This window comes from Pristiophorus japonicus, chromosome 9 (assembly GCF_044704955.1).
Source record: "Pristiophorus japonicus isolate sPriJap1 chromosome 9, sPriJap1.hap1, whole genome shotgun sequence".
Taxonomy (NCBI): domain Eukaryota; kingdom Metazoa; phylum Chordata; class Chondrichthyes; family Pristiophoridae; genus Pristiophorus; species Pristiophorus japonicus.
Window position 1 is genome coordinate 210,433,554 of NC_091985.1, and position 20,905 is coordinate 210,454,458.

General features: G+C 46.9%; 1 protein-coding gene and 1 long non-coding RNA gene across 2 annotated transcripts in view; one reads left to right on the top strand and one right to left on the bottom strand.

Moving 5' to 3' along the window:
- The window catches only part of LOC139273605 (zinc finger protein 850-like), a 160,907-nt gene that overhangs the window by 12,967 nt on the left and 127,035 nt on the right, over window positions 1-20,905 (bottom strand). The window lies entirely within an intron of this gene.
- Window positions 1,377-18,924, top strand: LOC139273612 (uncharacterized). Its single transcript, XR_011595250.1, has 2 exons — window positions 1,377-1,584; window positions 15,241-18,924. It is a non-coding gene; the product is annotated as an uncharacterized lncRNA (long non-coding RNA).

Below are 20,905 nucleotides of genomic sequence, written 5' to 3' on the forward strand. Positions count from 1 at the left end.
TGTTTCCTTCCAGCTGTGGAACTTTCTCAATCACTCCGCCATTCACCGGGAGATCTAATTATGGCAGGGCAGAAAATTAGAAGAATATTAATGTTGTGAAGTGGAATGTAAAGTGTTTTTCCAATGTTTCAGAAAAGTATATGTCCAGTATTTCTGTTTGATTTTATCCTATTCCTCAAGATTCCTGTCCCGCCCATCTGGACTTACAGAAAATCACCAGAATTTTCCCCGGGTTACACACTGTCTGATCTCACTGGGCCCCCGGGTTATACGCTGTCTGATCTCACTGGGCCCCCAGGTTACACACTGTCTGATCTCACTGGGCCCCCGGGTTACACACTGTCTGATCTCACTGGGCCACCGGGTTACACACTATCTGATCTCACTTGGCCCCTGGGTTACACACTGTCTGATTTCACTGGGCTCCTGGTTACACAGTGTCTGATCTCACCGAGCCCCCGGGTTACACAGTGTCTGATCTCACTGGGCCCCCGGGTTACACACTATCTGATCTCACTGGGCCCCTGGGTTACACACTGTCTGATTTCACTGGGCTCCTGGTTACACAGTGTCTGATCTCACTGGGCCCCCGGGTTACACAGTGTCTGATCTCACCGGGCCCCCGGGTTACACACTATCTGATCTCACTGGGCTCCTGGTTACACACTGTCTGATTTCACTGGGCTCCTGGTTACACAGTGTCTGATCTCACTGGGCCCCCGGGTTACACACTGTCTGATCTCACTGGGTCCCGGGGTTACACACTGTCTGATCTCACTGGGCCCCCGGGTTACACACTGTCTGATCTCACTGGGCCCCCGGGTTACACACTGTCTGAGCTCACTGGGCCCACGGGTTACACACTGTCTGAGCTCACTGGAAGTTTCAGTCTATCTCCCGCATGTCCCCAAACCCTGAGCTCCGGGGCTGTGTGTTCAGTTCGGTGTTTTCCCTCATAGATTCACCGCACGCTCCCCGGCCCCAGCCGCCCACCATCAGTCCGGTTCCCTGCTGCCCCCTGTTCCCTACATTGTCCAACTGCTGGTTCCAGCAAACTGCGCGGCATCCGGGGATTGGGGGTGGGGAGGACTGCACCGAGCATGCGCACTGCGGCGACAGGGCGACTTCCTGCATAAATTAATGACCTTCAGCGAATTCCCGGCCGTCTATTGGCTGCACGAAACGGATTGCCAACCACCCTCACTAATAGGAGCCGGCAGCACCGCAGAGCCCCGCCCACTGTGATGAAGGAGCGCTGGGCAGCTCGTGGGTCACGTGGCTCCTGATTTCAAAAATTCCGGCCGTTCAACCGTTACCAGGAAACGTCATAGCCCCGCCCACATCGCCTGTGACGTCACAAATTGCGTCGGTGCTGAGGGGCGGGACTGCTCGCAGTGCGCCTGTGCCGGACTCGCAGCTCAGTCAATCCCTCACTCCGACAGTATTATTAATAATTTTTCTTTATAGAGCGTCTTAAACGTCCCAAGGCGCTTCACAGCAGTGTTACAGGACACAACACATACATTTGTCACCGAGCCACAGAAGCAGAAATTGCGGCAGATGACCAAAAGCTACGTCAAAGAGGTAGGTTTTAAGGAGAGTCTGAAAGTAGGAAAGAGGCGGAGAGGTTTAGGGAGGGAGTTCCAGAGCTCGGGGCCCAGGCAGCTGAAGGGCCGGACACCGATGGTGGAGCGATTATAATCAGGGATGGTCAGAAGGGCAGAATTTGAGGAGCGCAGACATCTTGTGGGCTGCAACAGATTCCAGAGATCGGGAGGGGCGAGGCCATGGAGTGATTTGTAAAAAGTGATTTGTGATTATTAACAGCAACAACTTTTAACAGTGAGTCTTGTTTATTTTGTTTATTTGTACATGGGACATGCTGGTAACGGAAGAATGACCATAATATGATGGAATGTTACATTAAGTTTGAAAGTGATTTCGTTAAATCCAAAACTGGGATCTTAAATTTAAGCAAACAATCTTTTTAGGTATGAGGGGCGAGTTGGTTAAGGTAGATTGGGAAACTACATTAAAAGGCATGAAGGTAGATAAGCAATGGTGCGCATTCAAGAATTAATACATAATTTACAACAAACATTCATTTCTTTGAGGCACACAAACCCCACAGGAAAGGTGGTCAATCGTGGCTAACGAGAGAAGTTAAAGATAGTTTTAGATCAAAGGAACAGGGTTATAATGTTGCCAAAAGAGCAGTAAGCCTGGGGATTGGGAGCATTTTAGAATTCAGCAAAGGAGGACCAAGAAACTGATAAAGAAAGGGAAAATAGAATATAAGAGTAAACTAGCGACAGACATAAAAACAGACTGTAAAAGCTTCTATACGTATGTTTAAAAGGAAAAGATTAACAAAAGTAAATGTGGGTCCCCTACAGGCTGAGGCAGAAGAAATTATATTGGGGAATAAAGAAATGGCAGAGAAATTAAACACATTCTTTGGGGCGTAAATTGTGGTTGGAGGCTTCCTTTGGGTGAACGCCCCCGACAGGAATTTTTTTAACAAAATTACCTGGTGGTCCTGGAGGAACATAGGATTGTGGTCGGAGTCCTAGTTTCGCAGTGCAGCGTACAGGAACATTACTTCCAGGTATGTATTCGTATCCTGGGATCATGTGGGCCTGGACCATCAATGAACATCTAGTATTCGCATTGATAATAATTGGAGCTCCGGTTGTACGAGCTCCCATTGCTATCAACAACAACAACTTTTATTTATATAGTGCTTTTAATGTAGTAAAATGTCCCAAGGTGCTTCACAATTGTGATATAAGACAAAAATTAATTTGGCACTGAGCTACATAACAACAAATTACAGCAGATGACTAAAAGCTTGGTCAAAGAGGGAGGTTTTATGGAGAGTCTTAAAGGAGATAAGAAATGTCCAGAGATGGAGAGGTTTAGGGAGGGAGTTCCAGAGCTTAGGGCCCAGGCAGCTGAAGGCATGTCCGCCGATGGTTGAACAGTTCTAATCAGGAATGCTCAAGAGGGCAGATTTTGAGGAATGGTGTTGTGAGGCTGAAAGAGATTAGAGATAGGGAGGGATGAGGCCATGGAGGGATTTTTAAACAAGGATGAGAATTTTGAAATCGAGGCGTTGCTTAACCAATGTCGGTCATGAGCAAAGAGGTGATGAGTGATCGGAGACTTGATACAAATTAAAACACGGGCAGTCGAGTTGTGGATTACCTCAAGATTACGTAGGGTAGAATGTGGGAGACCATTCAGGAGTGCGTTGGAGTAGTCCAGTCTAGAGGTAACGAAGGCATGGATGAGGGTTTCAGCAGCAGATGAGCTGAGACCGGGGCAGATGCAGGCAATATTAGAGGTGGAAATAGATGGATTTAAATATGCTGCAGATATGTTGCCAGAAGCTAATTTCAAGGTCAAATATGATGCCTAGGATGCGAACAGTCTGGTTTAGCCTCAGGCAGATGCTAGGGAGAGGGATGGTGTCGGTGGCTGGGGAACGCAGTTTATGGTGTGGACCATAGACAATGGCTTCGGTCTTCACAATATTTAATTGAAGAACATTTCTGCTCATCCAGTACTGGATGTTGGACAAGCAGTCTGACAATTTAGAGACCATGGAGGGGTCGAGAGAAGTGGTGGAGAGGTAGAGCTGGGTGTCATCAGCGTACACGTGGAACCTGACTCCGTGTTTTCGGATGACATCGCCAAGGGGCAGCATATAGATGAGAAATAGGAGGGACCAAGGATAGATCCTTGGGGGACATCAGAGGTACTGATGCGGGGGCGGGAAGAGAAGCCATTGCAGGAGATTTTCTGGTTATGATGAGATAGATAGGAATAGAACCAGTCGAGTGCAATCACACCCAGCTGGACGATGTTGGAGGAGGATGGAGTGGTCAACTGTGTCAAAGGCTGCAGACAGGATGAGGAGGGATAATTTACCTTTGTCACAGTCACAAAGACTGTCATTTGTGACTTTGATTAGAGCAATTTCAGTACTGTGGCAAGGGCGGAAATCAGATTGAAGGGATTCAAACGAGGAGTTCTGGGAAAGATGGGCATGAATTTGGGAGGAGACAACACATTCAACGACTTTGAAGAAAGGGAGTTAGAGATGGGGCGGTAGCTAACCAGCACAGTGGAGTCAGGTTGTTTTTGAAGAGAGGGGTGATGACTGCAGATTTGAAGGAGAGGTGGACAGTTCTTTGGCAGTCCCTCGGAGTCGAGGATGACTTGCTTCCACATTAATGAGTTCTCGGGTGACTGATAGTCCAATGCGGGACCTACAGTCTCTGTCACAGGTGGGACAGATGGTGGTTGAATGGACGTTGGCTAAAGGGACGGGTGGGTGGATTGCTTGGGTTGCCGTGCGCTCCTTCTGCTGTTTGCGCTTGTCTTCCGTGTGCTCTGGGAGAAGAGACTCTGTGTTCGGCGCCTTCCCGGATGCTTCTCCTCCACTTTGAGTGGTCTTCGGCTAGGGATTCCCAGTTGTCAGTGGGGATGTTGCACTTTTTCAAGGAAATTTTGAGGGTGCCCTTGCAGTGTTTCCTCTGCCCACCTGGGGCTCGCTTGCCGTGTCGAAGCTCTGAGTAGAGTGCTTGTTTCGGAGTCCAGTATCGGCCATGCGGACAATGTGGCCCATCCGTCGGAGCTGATTGAGTGTGGTCAATGCCTCGATGCTGGGGATGTTGACCTGAGTGAGAACACTGACGTTGGTGCGTCTTTCCTGCCAATGGATTTGTAGGATCTTGCGCAGGCAACGTTGGTATTTCTCCAGTGCCTTGAGGTGCCTGCTGTCTGTCTCTAAAGTATATAGGAGGGTGGCTTTCACTACTGCTCTGTCGACCATGAAGGGGACAGTACCTGAGGAGAGAGAACCGTTAACAATGTCAGATAACATGGGAGCTAGAAAAGGAAGTTGTGTGGGCAGCAGTTTATTGGGAATGGGGTCAAGGGAGCAGGAAGTGGGTCTCATGGACAAGATGAGCGTGGAGAGGTCAAGAGGGGAGATCAGAGAGAAACTAGAGAAAGATGCGAGTTTAGAACTAAGGCAGGAACTTTGCCCCCGTGGGCTCGGGGAAGGAAGGGAACAACTGGAAGAGGCAGACGATCGGATGGTCTCAATCTTTGAGGCAAATAGGTCCATGAGCTCCTCACAATTGTTGGAGGTGAGTGTGGTGGAGACAGGAGAGAGGGGTTTAAAGAGACGGTTAGCAGCAGAGAATAGTAGCCGGGGATTAGCGCTGCATTTCAGAATGATCCTAAAACAGTGAGCAGTTTTTACAGACAAGAGTAGGACCCGATAATGCTTTATGTGGTCCAGCCAGATCTGGAGGTGAATGATTAAACCACTTGTCCACCACATCCGTTCAGGTCTGTGCCCCTTGGACTTGAGGGAGTGAAGATAAGGACTGTACCGGGGGGAACAGCCGGGGTGAGAGAGAGTAATAATAGGGACTAGGGCATCAAAGATGGTAGTGAGGTGTGGGTGAGCAGATTGATGGCTGCAGAAATGTCATGGTGAAAGGAGGGCCAAAGGCTGGACAGTTTGGAGTTGATAAGTGCAGCTATAAGAGAGTTTGGAGAGAGTTTTTTTCCAGGGGAGGATGCAGAAGGAAGTAGATTTGGGTGGGGGAAGGGGGATGTGGGTGGAGAGCGATACAAGGTAATGGTCAGAGATGGCCTTATCTGTAATTGACACAGTAGGAATATCGAGGCCACGAGAAATGGCAAGGTCAAGGGGGAGGCCGTGAGTATGGGTTGAGGAGTTCACATGGAGGGAGAGATTAAGGGAGGACAGGAGGGTAGTGAACTCAGAGGAGAGAGAGCTTGATGAATTGAGATGGATGTTGAAATCACCGAGGATGAGAAGTCACTCGGTGCAGAGGCTGAGGGAGGAGAGCAGTGAGGATATATCCGCGATAACATTTTAATCATACTTGGGATGGTGGTGGAGAACAAGAATTTTAAATAAGGTGAGATGTTCAAAGGAGGAGAAAGTGCCGGAGGAGTAGGGGGACAGACCAAGGTGTGATTTGATGATGAACCACACCACCACCACGGCGGTCTGGGCGGGGCAAGTGATGGAAGGTATAGCCGGGAGGGGTGGCTTCCTTTAAAGGTAATGTGCCATCATCCCTCAGCCAACTTTCCGTCAGGGCCATGATGTCTATCATCCACAATAAGCTCATGGATGGCAAGGGCCTTGTCCGCAAGTGAACGGACATTCTGCAAGGAGATGCAGAGAGGATCGATGATGGCTGACCCACTGCCAGCATCCACAGGGTCAGGGATTGGAGGGATGAGTTAGATGGGAGGAAATTGGCAAGGTTAGCCCCTACCCCCCCCCCCCCCCCCCCCCCCCAGGCAAGCTGGGGCAAGGTCGGTGAGAGGAGGATGGGACAGTTGGGGCTGTTGCTCGTGAGGAGACAGCGACGAGTGCCTCGGTGGGCCCTTCGGCAGATGCCAAGAGAGGCACAGAGGGAAGCTGCAGGCTTGTCTCAAAGTGAGTCGAGCCTGGGACGGTGGCAGGAGAAGGAAGTGGAAATAGAAGGGAATGGCTCGGGTCCAAAGCGGCAGCCAAAATGGCAGCAATTAGTCACTGGGGGAAAAAACTCAGTTTACACAGTGAATAGGGAATACTACAATAGGGATTCTACAATAGTACAATCAGTATAATCAAGATCAATTATATTGAAACAAAATTGATTAATATATAGATTAATTATAAGTAAACTTAAAATCAGAATTTGAATAATTGAAAAGTTAAATCAGTCTCGAGCTGTCTCATTAAATCAGTAAATCAATTCTCGGGTAGATCAAAAGGCACAATGAGAAGTAATCATTCCAAAGACCATTGATCCAACTTCTGTCCTGTGATTGTATGAACTGATGCTCCCCACTCTCTGTCCTGTGATTGTATGAACTGGTGCTCTCCACTCTCTGTCCTGTGATTGTATGAACTGGTGCTCTCCACTCTCTGTCCTGTGATTGTATGAACTGGTGCTCTCCACTCTCTGTCCTGTGATTGTATGAACTGGTGCTCTCCACTCTCTGTCCTGTGATTGTATGAACTGGTGCTCTCCACTCTCTGTCCTGTGATTGTATGAACTGGTGATCCACTCTCTGTCCTGTGATTGTATGAACTGGTGCTCTCCACTCTCTGTCCTGTGATTGTATGAACTGATGCTCTCCACTCTCTGTCCTGTGATTGTCCAAACTGGAGCTCTCCACTCTCTGTCCTGTGATTGTATGAACTGATGCTCTCCACTCTCTGTTCTGTGATTGTATGAACTGATGCTCTCCACTCTCTGTCCTGTGATTGTATGAACTGGAGCTCTCCACATTTTGTCCTGTGCCAGTTTCAACTTAGAGATATAATTTCTATATAGTTTCAGTTTCAAATACAGAGGTAAGCTCCCTCTACATTGTCCCATCAAACAGGTCCTTTTCTGCTCAATTTATTGTTTACATCGGCACACACTCGCTCCGGTTGCAGTTTGATCCTGATCACTGCAAATCCCTTCAGCCTTCCCACTCTGCTCTCTCCAGATGTAATTAGCTACAAGACAGCATGAAACAAATAGGAACCTCGGATTTTAGTTTTGAAATGAATATTTGAGTTGCTGTCGGTGGATTATCTGCAGCAGGAGAGGTGGTTGCGGGCCGGTGGAGCAGAGGGCACTAATGGTCCGTGATGGGGAGAATCGCCCTTCTTCTCTCTTAACAAGCCCGGATTCAACATACGAACACCTTGGATAAGTTTCAATGACTTTAATTCCAACATGTGAAGGGGGAGCATCTCACTTCTCAGCCCCTGAGAAAGGATCTCCAATGAGTTGTTCAAATTGCACCTTAATTATGCAGGGTTTAGCACATGGACAGACCTTAACAGTGACGTGATTGGTTGTACCAACGCATGATCAAATACCCATTTGTTCCCTCCTTCCAAGTGTCACTCGCCTTATATTATATTGCTCCCTTGAGTGGCCATCTTGTGTATGTGCAGTTTTAAGCATACCTTCAACAAGTGGTCATCTTGTGGCTCTACATGTATGTGCAGTTTTAAGCATACCTTCTGTTTAGCCAGCTCAGGGCCTACATAATAGCCAGAAAACATCTTTGATAATCAATCTTGCTCTTGCAATCCCCCTTTTTGGCCCTTGGCTATATACTCCAAGATAGGCCAATGTGCCATCCCCTCATTATTTCATCCAAAGGGGAAGTGATATTGTCAGCTTAATCCGTCCGTCTGGGTGGCCAAGCCCTTGCTTACGGATGGCTTCTCGTATCTCTTCCTTTACACACCACTTACCTGTTTTACAGATTTTTCCTTAGATAATAAAGGTTTAGTTTCTTCTAAGGCTTTTATGGGGGCCTGAGCTATAGCTTTCCTCGCCAGTCGTTTACATCTCCAACATAATTCAACCATTAAAACCACACATTGCACAATCACCAATACATGGGTTATTATTCTTATCCAGGGGTGTACCTGCACGTTTAGTCCAAAGTTCCAAAGCCTGGCATACCAGGGTTGGTTTGCCAACATTTCTTTAGTGTCCTTCTGGAGTTTGTCAATCTTCTTCATCAGGATGATGTACTTCTGCCGTTGTTCATGGATGTCCTGTTCCAACTTAGTTTGTTCTTCACTAAGTCTGGGTATATGTCGTCCTTGTGGTTCCTCGAAACCTTTATACCCTGCTTTGATAGTGTCCACCGCCGTCCCATTGACGGACTCTCCTTTCAATTCCGTATATATGATATCTCCCTGAATATCGACGACGAATTTTGGCACAAAACAGAAGTCGTTGGTCGTGATAGGGCAGTGGGTAACTCCCCCCACAGTCATGTTGACTGCCGTGGTGCTCACACACCATCCTCTCTTTTCTAGTGAGGCTGAGGTCGTTTCAGAGTCCAGTGTTAGCGGTGTGACACTCAACACACATCCTTCTGTTTGGCCATATCCACAGTCGTTGTTATCGAGGTCTGGGTGCTCTCAGCATAAAACAACTTGATTATTCTTAAAACAATCATTAATATAGATACCTTTGGTATTGTTTCCCTTTTTAATTATGTACTGGTGCAATTTGTGATACCTCACACGGGTCTGATTCCTTATTTCTTCTACATTGCTTACTTGGTACAATGTGTTTCCCTTTGTCACGTCGTATTGTGGTATTGATAACACAAACCCTATTATATTCTGATGTCAGGTTACACACCTGTTCTAAGGGACCCAGGCATGGCTATTCCTCCGGGCCTCACAGGCTTGGGTATCATTCTTGCCCATTCAGCAAATACATCATTGATTATCCAATCCGGCACTCCTCCATTCTGGAGTTGTTCTAGGTTATGTTCTACCGCATTGAGCATTCAAGCCCCATATCCTGCACAAACTATCTCGGCTGCCATTCTTTTACTCATAGTTTGTCCAGCCTGGTTTACCAAATTTGTTGTTTTTGCATGGTCCCGCAATGTATGGGCAACCTGTCGCATTTCCCATTCCACCCCATCCCCTAGCTGGGCCTGCATTTTCTTATCATCTCCCCTTTCCAGCAGTCCTTTTAAGGTCTGTGTGAGGGTGATGACCTGCTCTTCTATTGTTTGAAGATCTATTGTATTAACTGTCGCAACACCCACCGCATATCCTGCTCCCACCATTTCTAATATTCCCCTCTTTCTCCTCCCGCCTTTCCCGTTTTTGTTCAGCTTTTTTATGCTGAACTTCATAACTTGGATTCAGGCCCCTCGAGGGCTCATGGGGGGTTAGGTTTTTATATAAGCTTATAGTTTTCTTACCGCAAAACAGTGGAACAGTTATGTTCGTTAGATTTAATAATACCGTAATTACCCTTTGGCGTACCCTGAAATGGATTTTGTCTTTAGTTCTTTTTATTACTAACCCTCCGCTTGCCCCGTGTCATGTTTGGGCATCTTGGGGGTTCTGGGGTCGTTGTGTTGGGGCTTTTGTGGTGGTTGGGATCTCTATCTTACACACGAACATTCCCTATAAGGAACCATTACCGCATTGTGATTCCCTGATGGGTATGGGGGTAGTCCCCTCTGCCTCCCTGGTGAGGTTACATCTTACCCACACACACTTGCATGGATTTCCTTGCATTCATGCTATTCATGCATGTCCATGATTGGTTCTGCCATGAGTGTCCTTTATCCAGGCTTGTCCATTCCACTTCAAGTCGCCCCCTTTGGCATTTTCCGCAAAAGATTGAGTTTGTAGTGGAAATATTTCCTTGATAGCTGTCTGGGCAACTTACTGCTGGGTCGTGGTATAAGATGGGGTTACCCATTATTCCTCCTACTAGGACTAAGGTCCGATAAAACACAACATGTCACCGGTCAGTTAGGGTCTCATGTTACACAATGTTCTAACTGTCCAATGTTTCCACCGTCCGGTTCCATCTATTGCCACGCACACATCGCTTACCATTATTACCTGGTGAGGGCCTGTCCATTTTGGTGAGAATCCTGGCTTTTTGGGGTTTATTTTTACCATTACCTTGCTCCCAACCTGTAGTATCTGAGCCTTTTGTTCCTTGGTGCCAGTTTCCAAGTCCTTGATCACTTGCTGATCCCTGGCATGTGCCTTCAGATCATGTAATTGTTTACATAATTCCATCACAAATCTCCTTACTGGGTCCCGGTAGGGTCCGACGCCATCACTCCCCGTCACTAGAACCTCAGGTAATCTCATTGCCCTTCTTGTCATTAGTTTGAATGGCGCGAGTCCGGTGGTCCGGTTTGGGGTCGCCCTTAATTTCATTAAAATCCGGGGCGGCATATCTACCCATCCCTTTCCTGTAATGTGGTAACCCAACTAGAGTTTTCTACAGTTCAAGTCTGACGTCTCTGCTCCTGTATTCCATACCTCGACTAATAAAGGCAAGTATTCCATATGCCTTCTTTAATCACCTTATCTACCTAGCCTGCTTGCTTCAGGGGTTTGTGGACCTATACTCCAAGGCCCCTTTGTTCCTCTACACTTTTCAGTGTCGTACCATTTAATGTTTGTTTTATAATCTGTTGCCTCTAGTTTTTAGCACTTTTTGTTGCTATATGCCTACACTTCATGGTTTGGATTCCCACTAAATATCTCCTTTTAGAATTGCTTCCTGCTTTTTAAAAAAAAAAAGTCACCGGAGCAACTAACTTCGACCCCTCATTTCTTGCATTACAAAGAGCCTCTCTCTCTACATTTCCACCATGTTTGTCAGTCTGTTGCAGTTATAACAGTCTTCGGGTGTCCCCCACTGTTTCTAATTGATGGGGACTGCTGGCAGTTGTTCCTTTTTATGTGTCCTGATGGATGCTGTCTTCATCACATCTACTATCAGTTTATTTCATCATTTTCTCCGTCAATAGCCTGGTCCATTTACTTAATTGATAATACGCGTGAGTGATTAAAACGAGGGTTTCCTCCTTTTTGTTTCTTTTCCGACTCCCACCATTTTCTTTGTTCAGCGGGTGGGTCATCTGGTTCCAATTTTGTTTAATCATTATTTCAATAAGTTTTCAATTTTTGTCTGCTAGGTAACGTGTCAGGGATCCCTGGTCCCCACTCGTGTTTCTCACTTCCCATGGCTATAGGTTGTCAGCAGTACGTCCCTTACTTATTCCTCACGAGTGAGACCGTTACTTGCAAACTTATCAATTATCAATCGTAACGTTACACAGACACGCTTCTATATAACCGATTGCAATTGTTTCACCTGGGATCTTCCGCTAACTACTTGAAGTCTCGGCCAGACCTGCAGATTCGGATCTCTCAGGCAACTGACATCAGACAGATTTCTGCCCTTTGTCCTAACTGCATGGTAATTTAAACGTATTCACGCCTTTGACATGGCTTCCATCATCCGGTGTCCGCCGCCCGCTTCAGATCCTATTCGTGACGCCTATTGTATGGAGTATTTAAAATTAACACTCAACAATAGGTCTGGGTTCAAAGATTCAATATTACAGGTACCACTTTGTGATGCACATCATGGTACAATATCACCTGAGTTGAGATTACCGTTGGCCCTGGGATGTGTTTATGACGAACAATTCGCTTTTCCCACAAATCTGTTTATTCGTTGGAGAAGGAGCCTTTGGATGAGTCTTTTTTAAAACTCTACTGCTTGTACAACTGCGCTCCCGTCCTTGATATAATGGACAGTTATAGTGGTATGATTACCATGCCACTGTAAATGTACCCCTATCCTATACCCTCATCTGTCCTTACTTCTACCATTCACGATATGTCTCTTACTACTTTGTGAGAGTGGCGGGGTTTGCGAGGTATGTCTGTGGACAGGAGGTAGTTCCAAATCTGGGACCCGAGGAGATTTTTCCAGCTCCCGTGTCCTGTCCACTTCCCTTTGGATCATACTGTACCTGATTAGGTGGAGGTATCCCATTAGGCACCCCTTCTTTCTCATTCCCCTGGAGAGGACGAATCCCACTTCTGAGATTTATTCTCGGATGTAGTCGGTTACAGTGGTGTGCCCTCCTGACCCCTCAGGAATAATCCACTAACCCCTTTAAACAACATCGCTTCTTTCCGATGGTCATCTACTTAAAACAAAATAACGCACAGAATCTCTGGTGATTCTCTTCAAATTAAGATTTCCAATATTCAAAAGGTGTCACCCACTGAGTTAAAACAGTTCACAGCTGCCTGTGAAAGAGTTAACTTCCTTTGTTTCGAAAGCTGACAAACACAGACACCATTAATCATTGTCGACTTCAGCCTGCAGCCTTTTTCAGTTTAAACTCTCCAGTTAAGAATGTTACTTTTGTAAAGTCTCTGCATTTTTATTCTCAAAATAAACATTCAGAAAAACATCTTTACACATAATAGTATTTCATCCTTTTCTCCCCAGTTACACATTGGTCAGAATTTTTTTAAAACCATACCAATCATTAATGTGAAATGCCTTGTGTCCAGAACTAAAGACTCTTCACACAAGTTACATCAACCAGAATTTGATCATGGCCATAATAAAAGTCTGGTTTTTAATAGGTTAATTAACCTCAGTAACTCCAATATTAAATTTCCCAATGCCACTTTGAAAAGGGGGAGGGGCCACAGCCAAACAAAGGAACAATCGCACATGTTTCCTAAAACTTTACTGAAACATCAAAGGAAAACACGAACAGTAAGAAAGAAACATGATCTTCCCTTTTCTCCTTTTGATTCAGTCATAACTATTTATCCATTATTCCTTAAATCAATTTTCAATTTCTGATCCCTATCACATCTCCTCTAAACCTCCCTTCAATTACTTTAAACCTATGCTCTCTGGTTGTTGACCTCTCTGCCAAAAGAAACAGGATCTTCCTATCACTCTATCTAGGCCCCACCTAATTTTATACACCTCAATAAAGTCTCCCCTCAGGCCTCCTCTATTCCAAAGAAAAGAGACCCAGCCTCTCGAATCTTTCTGCACAGCCAAAATTCTCCAGTCCAGGCAACATTCTTGTAAATCTCCTCTGCACCCTTTCCAGTGCAATCACATCTTTCCTATATTACCTGACCCTTTCGTTCCATCTCTTTATTTTGTTCCCGATCGCAGCTAATACTACCCTATGAGCCCGGTCCCCTTTATTTCTTGGCTGGCACTCCCACCATTTTGCCTGCCTCTCCGGTGAGTCGTCTCGTTGCCATCCCTTTTTCATCATTCCCTCAATTAGTTTCATGTTTTTATCTGCTAGCATTTTCCCTATAGATCCCTCGGGTCCCCAGTCATATTCGCCGGCCATTTCTAAGATTGCTAAGGGGCTACCTTTCTCTTAGTGGGCTACTCTTGTACCTCCATCGCGTCTCCTGACCGATACTTGTTCGTTAGTACCGCACCCCAGTTGTGACCGTGTTAGAGCCGACTCATACCCCAAGTCATACTTATTCCTTGGTCTTCGTCCTCCCCGTGGCTCGTTTATTTGTTCTTTCTACAGGTTTCCTCCTTTCCCGTAAAGAGTGTAACAGCTCTAACTTGTAGGTGGTATTGAAAACTTACTCAATCCAACAGCTGCCACATCATTTTCGGGCTAGCAAGACTGTATCCTGCCGAATACGCCAGTTGATGGGGAGAATCTCCCTTCTCCTCAACAAGCCCGGATTCAACAGACGAACACCTTGGATAAGTTTCAATTACTTTAATTCCAAGATGTGAAGGGGGAGCATCTCACTTCTCAGCCCCTGAGAAAGGATCTCCAACGAGCTGTTCAAGTTGCACCTTAATTATACAGGGTTTAGCACATGGACAGACCTTAACAGTGACGTGATTGGTTGTACCAACGCATGATCAAATACCCATTTGTTCCCTCCTTCCAAGTGTCACTCACCTTAGATTATCTTGCACCCTTGAGCCTGAGGTCAACGAGTGGTCATTTTGTGTACGTGCAGTTTTAAGCATACCTTCAACGTGTGGTCATCTTGTGGCTGTATGCGTATGTGCAGTTTTAAGCATACCTTCTGTTTAGCCAGCTCAGGGCCTACATAATAGCCAGATAACATCTTTGATAATCAATCTTGCTCTTGCAGTCCGACAGATGGACAGGGAGGCTTCATAAACAATTGGTGTATGCCGCAAACCGGGAATAATAACCTGAACTACCGGTGTTTGCAGCTTCGGGGCTTTATCACCCTCTCTCCGGCCGTGCTGGACTCCAGTCGCCACCTCGCTCGGCTCAATCTCACTCGCACTCCCTCCCTTTAAATCTAATCTCCAAATCACCCCGTCAGCAGTGGCTGCCTCCTATTCTTCCTTCACTCTGGTCGGATATATAGGTATAGATTAATGGTGATGTAGATCAATAATTCCCTTTTATCGGCAGTAATTCAGTCACAATTGTGGGCTGGGCATTGAGATGCCGACTTCAGGGGAGGGGGGCGGAACCAGTGAGTGTAGAACTGAACCCAGCCAGAGTCAGCACCTTCAGGGGAGGGAGGGGAACCAGTGAGTGTAGAACTGAACCCAGACAGAGTCAGCACCTTCAGGGGAGGGAGGGGAACCAGTGAGTGTAGAACTGAACCCATACAGAGTTGGTAGTGAAAACTGGAAGTGGAGCTGTCTTCAGACGTGCGATGTGTTTGAATTTCAGAACAGTGAGTACGGAGAGTGTATGGGACAGGGATTTACAGCTCTGGAGGAACAAGACAGGAAAGAATGTTCCATGGAATCTAGAATTGTCTGTTCTGAATTTCTGTCCTGTACTTGACGTAATTATTTTTGTAAACTCCTTTTCCAGGGTCTTAGAAGTGCAGCATTTGCAGACAGGAAACTCAAACCAAACATCACGTCAAGATCTGACTGAATCATTCGATTCATCAGGACCTGAATATCATCGGCCTTTGAATATTGAAGGAGAAATGTTTGTCTGTTCTGTCTGTGGGAACAGATTTCAAACATCAGTGTGACTGGAAAAGCACCAAGACACACACACCCGAGTGAGAGTGTTCCAGTGCACTGCCTGTGGAAAGAGCTTTAACCAGTTACACAGACTGAAAAAACATTGCACCATTCACAACGGGGAGAAACCATTCATGTGTTGTGTGTGGACGAGGCTTCAACTTATCATCCAACCTGGAGAGACACAAGGACACTCGCACCACAGATAAACCGTGGGAATGTGGGGACTGTGGAAAGAGATTCAATTACCCGTCTGATCTGGAAGTTCATCGGCGCAGTCACACCGGGGAGAGGCCGTTCACCTGCTCAGTGTGTGGGAAGGGATTCACTTTGAAATGCAACCTGCTGACACACCAGCGAGTTCACACTGGGGAGAGGCCGTTCACTTGCTCCAAGTGTGGGAAGGGCTTCACTTGTTCATCCAACCAGCTGATACACCAGCGAGTTCACACCGGGGAGAGGCCATTCACTTGTTCTGAGTGTGGGAAGGGATTTGCTTGTTCATCCAACCTTCTAACTCACCAGCGAGTTCACACTGGGGAGAGACCATTCACCTGCTCCATGTGTGGGAAGGGATTCACTGTGTCATCTAACCTGCTGGCACATCAGCGAGTTCACACTGGGGAGAGACCATTCACCTGCTCAGTGTGTGGGAAGGGATTCACAACCTCATCCAACCTGCTGACACACCAGCGAGTTCACAAGTGACAGGAAGGATTGGATTCTACTTTTATTCCAGCCTGAATCATATCCATTCTGACAGTTGGGGTTTCTTTCTGCAAATACTGATTCCCCCTATAACTGGACTGGAGTTTAATATTCTGGATATTTGACCAATTAATCAACAGGAAAAGGATCAGATAAAATCATGTTGATTTTGTTTGCATCCATATTTCACTGTTTAAACGGTTTTCTTCAAATACTGAAAACTGCAACAAATGGAGCTAAACTTTCTTGAACCATTGATAAAATGAATTGAATCTGCAGATTGGTTTGGGATTTCTCTGGGATGGAGCTGGAGATGATGTGCCTTGAAATACCGCCGGTGTCCAGTAGATGGCGCTGTCTCTCTGACTGAGAGGAGAGTGACTGCCCCCTAGAGCAGGAGGAATGAGGGCAGCTCAGGGTCAGACACTGAACATACTGCCCCCCCACAGAGACATCACACACTGCCCCCCTCCCTGGGGCAGCTCAGGGCCAGATACTGAACATACTGCCCCCCACAGGGACATCGCACATGGCCCCCTCCCTGGGGCAGCTCAGAGTCAGAACTTGGGGCTCAATTTTCCCCACCATTCTGTGCTGTTTTTTTGGCGTCCCCTGTTTTTTTTGAGCAAACTCAAATCTTCAAGTTTCCTCAAAGTTTCTGCGCCATCGTAAATCACTTGGGTACGATTTTTTTTTAATGCTACGATTTTTTGATGTCACTGGGGGTGTAACCTGCCGGCTGTACCATTTCTTGCCATTTAAGCGAGTTTGGCCAACCACGATTTCTTTTAAGATGGTGTAGTGGACCGCGCTGAAAAACCTTCTGGGCTTTAAACAAAATCAGTCACATAACAAAATCGGCGCAGATAAGACGCCATTGTTTTTAGCCGAGGTTTTGGAGGGAGTGAAGGAGGCATTAATTACACAAAATGAATGCATGATACATGTTCATTTTTGGAGAGTGAAAAGGGAGAAACTACATTTATTTGAATGTCTAAATGGAAATTGTGACTTTTGACCAAGTTCCACCTCACCACTGAACCTCTTCTCACCGGGCTCGAGGGTCAGAGTGCCAGCCGGCAGCATCGCTCCCTTGGCCGGACACAGGAGCTTGGCACTCGGCTTCAAAAGAAGCCCGAGGGGTAGAAGCCGAGCCCTAAGCTCCTGTGTCCGACCAAGGGATCGATGCTGCCGGCCGATGTTCCAACCCTGTGTGCCTCGAGCCCGGTGAGCATCGGAGATGGCACAGAAACATTTCTTTGCACAGCAACAATGAAAAATATTAAATATTGCCCCCAGTCATTATTATAATGTATATTTTGTGTCCCAAATGTCTGCCTTGTGAGCGTTGCATCGCCGTAGAAACCGAGCCTCGTGTTGTGCATGCGCAGACCAGGGTGTGGCCCATGACTAGGGCATCAATCTTAGAGGGAAGAAGGTGTGAGTGCTTTGTGCTACTATTTTCATTGCATTTCAAACAAATAATGTGGGCAATATTAATAATGCCTTACTGAGAAATAGCCTTCTGCATCATGGTGATGCAGAAGAGATAATTGATACGACGGCATCACATCAGGAACCAGAGAGCACGGCGGATGATGGCCAGGAGGCCTTACCCAAATCGGGTATAGAGAGAGAGAGAGAGGCGTTCATACCTGCACCTGAGTGAGGCAGACTGCATCAGAAGGCTGCATTTTCAACAGGAAGGTCATAACAGATCTGCGAATTAATCAAGGCAAACCTGCAGCCTCGAAGCCTGTCGAAGTGAAGGTTACTGCAGCACTTGCCTTCTATGTCTCTGGCTCTGGCATCAACTGGGAATGTATGCTCCATCTCTCAACATCCAACACATCTGCATTCAGCAGGTGACTGCTGCACTGTATGCCTGCAGGAACGACTACATCAAGTTTCCCATGACCGCCCAGGCAATGCGTGACAGGGCTGTGGGCTTCTCCAGGATTGCTGGTTTCCCCAAGGTACAGGGTTGCATTGACTGTACACATCGTCTTGCGAGCACCTTTGGATGATTCCGTGATGTACAGGAACAGAAAAGGGTTCCACTCACTGAACACCCAGCTCATCATGGCAGTTGCCCAGATGCCCAGGGAGCAGCTTCCTGCTGCGTGAGAGCGCTATATCTGCCATTTTTCAGCAGCAGCCACAAGGGCAGAGCTGGCTGCTGGGGGCAAAGGGTACGGCCTCGTCACCTGCCTGATCACCCTCACCCCACCACCCCATGCGTAACCCGGACAGAAGCCGAGCGTCACTACATGTCCCACATAACAACGTGCAGCGTCATTGAGAGGACCATTGGCATACTGAAGCAGCGTTTCCGATGCCTGGATCACTCTGGAGGTTACCTGTAATATGTCCCTGAGACTGTCTGTCAGTTCACTGTCATGTGCTGCATGCTGCACAACTTGGCCATCATGAGGCAACAGCAACTGGAAGTAGAAGAGCCACCTCAGGCGAGAGGGGATGAGGATGATGACGAACAGGCTGATACGAGGAGGAGGTGGAGGAAACCATGCAAGTACCTCAACCCCCAGGATGATGGTGGGGGTGGGTGCCGTGCACCTTTTACTATTGCTCGAACCTTCCATCAGCAGCTAATCCTTGAACCCTTTGCTACATGAAGGCTCAGCAGCACGTTTCATAATTGACCATGTTTACTGTTTGGACATGTTCCATAATGTTGTGTTGTGTTAATTGAAGAAGTAATGTTAGTGATTCTGCTTTAATTGAAAAAAGAATTACATTCGTTAAAAATGTTTACACTTGTACTTAACTTTAATAAAAATATTTTTGTATCAAATTTTAAACTTTTCAGTTAAGATCACTTGTAAATTTACATCACTTAGAAAAAACTTTTCAATTGAGATCAGTTAAATAACAATAACATAAAAACAACAACAGCAGCAAACAAACTTTAGCTGCAGCCATCTCTCCTCCCCCTTATTCTAAGACTTGCCCTTGTTGACTCCACCCTTGGCTGGAGGTGGTGGTGCAGGCATTCTCCTGCCGGTACCAAGCTGCTTTTTTCGAGCATCTTGGGGAATGTGCATTTCCTGTTGGTGGGGATGGACAGACAGCAATGTGGAAGGCCCGACTTGGGTCTCTTCAGCTCTTCCTCGGCCTGTGGATGAACCGACACACTGCCTGAGGTTGGTCTGGAGTTTGGAATGGGAGTGGCAGCAGTTGATTCTGTCAATTGCCGCGGGGCAATGACAGCCTGGGTGTGTTCCCTTACTGCAGCAGCTACCTCCGATATCCCCTCCCTAATCCGCCTCAAAAGCGTATCAACTACCTGCGACATTCCCTCCCTATTGTGCCCCGACAGTGTTCCCATTTCGCGCTAGAGTGCTATTACTTCTGCCGACAGTCCCGCTATCTCATCACCCACCCCACTGATGGTTTCCAGGCGTGATCGGGTAATATCAATGCACTCCCTACTCATTGCCATGAGCTGAACCATGTCTGTTGCATCCTGCATTTCAGGAGAGCACTGTCGAGCTCTCCTTCCCCTCCTCATCCTGGGTGTGGCTTGTTGTAACTCACTGGGACCCACAACCTCTCAATGTGGGACACCATGAAATGTCACATCACTCGTAGCAGTCTGGAAAGGGGCTGGCACATCAATGGGTGGTACTACCTCCTCCAGATTCAGTGTGACAGTGTCACGATTGGGGGCTTCCCCCTCCCCCCTCACCCCCCTGCTCATTCTCGTCCTGCTCTTCCTCTGGAAGCTAGGCATGAAAGACATGATCATGTTCAGGCTCCTCTGTGTCTGAATGATCTGCGGCATCAGGTTGTGCTTCCTCAGGGATGGGTGCAACTTCTGCAAAATATAACAGACAAGACAATGGGTTAGTAGCAGGAGAGAGGGCAGGGTGGCATGAGTAGGGTCACACAGCGCAGGCTCATTTGAAGGAGCACGATGAATGAAAGCATATTGCATAAACTGAAGCGTTGCTGACCGAGAGTATATCCCATGAACTGAAGCATGGCTAACCCGTGCAGTACTCAACATTTCACCAAGCCAGACTGTGGAATTTGCAGGACTTACCCTCTCTCTGGTGTCTGGGCCCAGCTTGTTGACCTTCTAGAGCCAGCACCAATCATACCAGCGACCCTCGCTTCCAGGGGTGTCAGTGGGTGCAGATTTGCCGGACCTCCTCCAGTTCGATTTTGCTCTCTGTTATGTGCCACCTTCCTCTACAAAGACAAAAATAACTTTTTAGAGAGAGGTCTGTCTGCTGTGGTGGGTGGCACACACACATGGTCACGCTTACAATTGTAATTCCAGTGCATAAATGAAAATATTACTTGCACCAATTGCTTGGCCAAGGTCCTGTCACTTTCTGCACTGCCAGCTGGTCATCAGGGTGGTCACTGTTCCACAGAAATCTTCTGCAACTTTGTCCCAGCATTTGTTCATTTCTTTTGGCTTTATTTTAACTTGACCTTTGTTCTGAAGCTCGTGCCATCGACCCACAATGACAGAAACCAAGGCTTCGACTTCTTCTGGTAGGAAATTCTTGGTCCTTGTCCCCTGATCCCATATTGCAGCTCTGATTTTTCTCCTCACAAGCAAGTTCTCACACACAACTGTCTGTTTAAAAATGGCTGAATGCAGACCAGGAAGTGTACTGTGCAAGTGCAGGCACACTCGTCATGTGGAAAAGGGGATTTGTATTTGGTGCATGTACAGAAGACTGCCTCCATTTTTCAGCTCCGATCTTAGGCTCCACCGACAGAGTTTTAGGACAATCTGCATCGCGCCAAATTCAAAATTT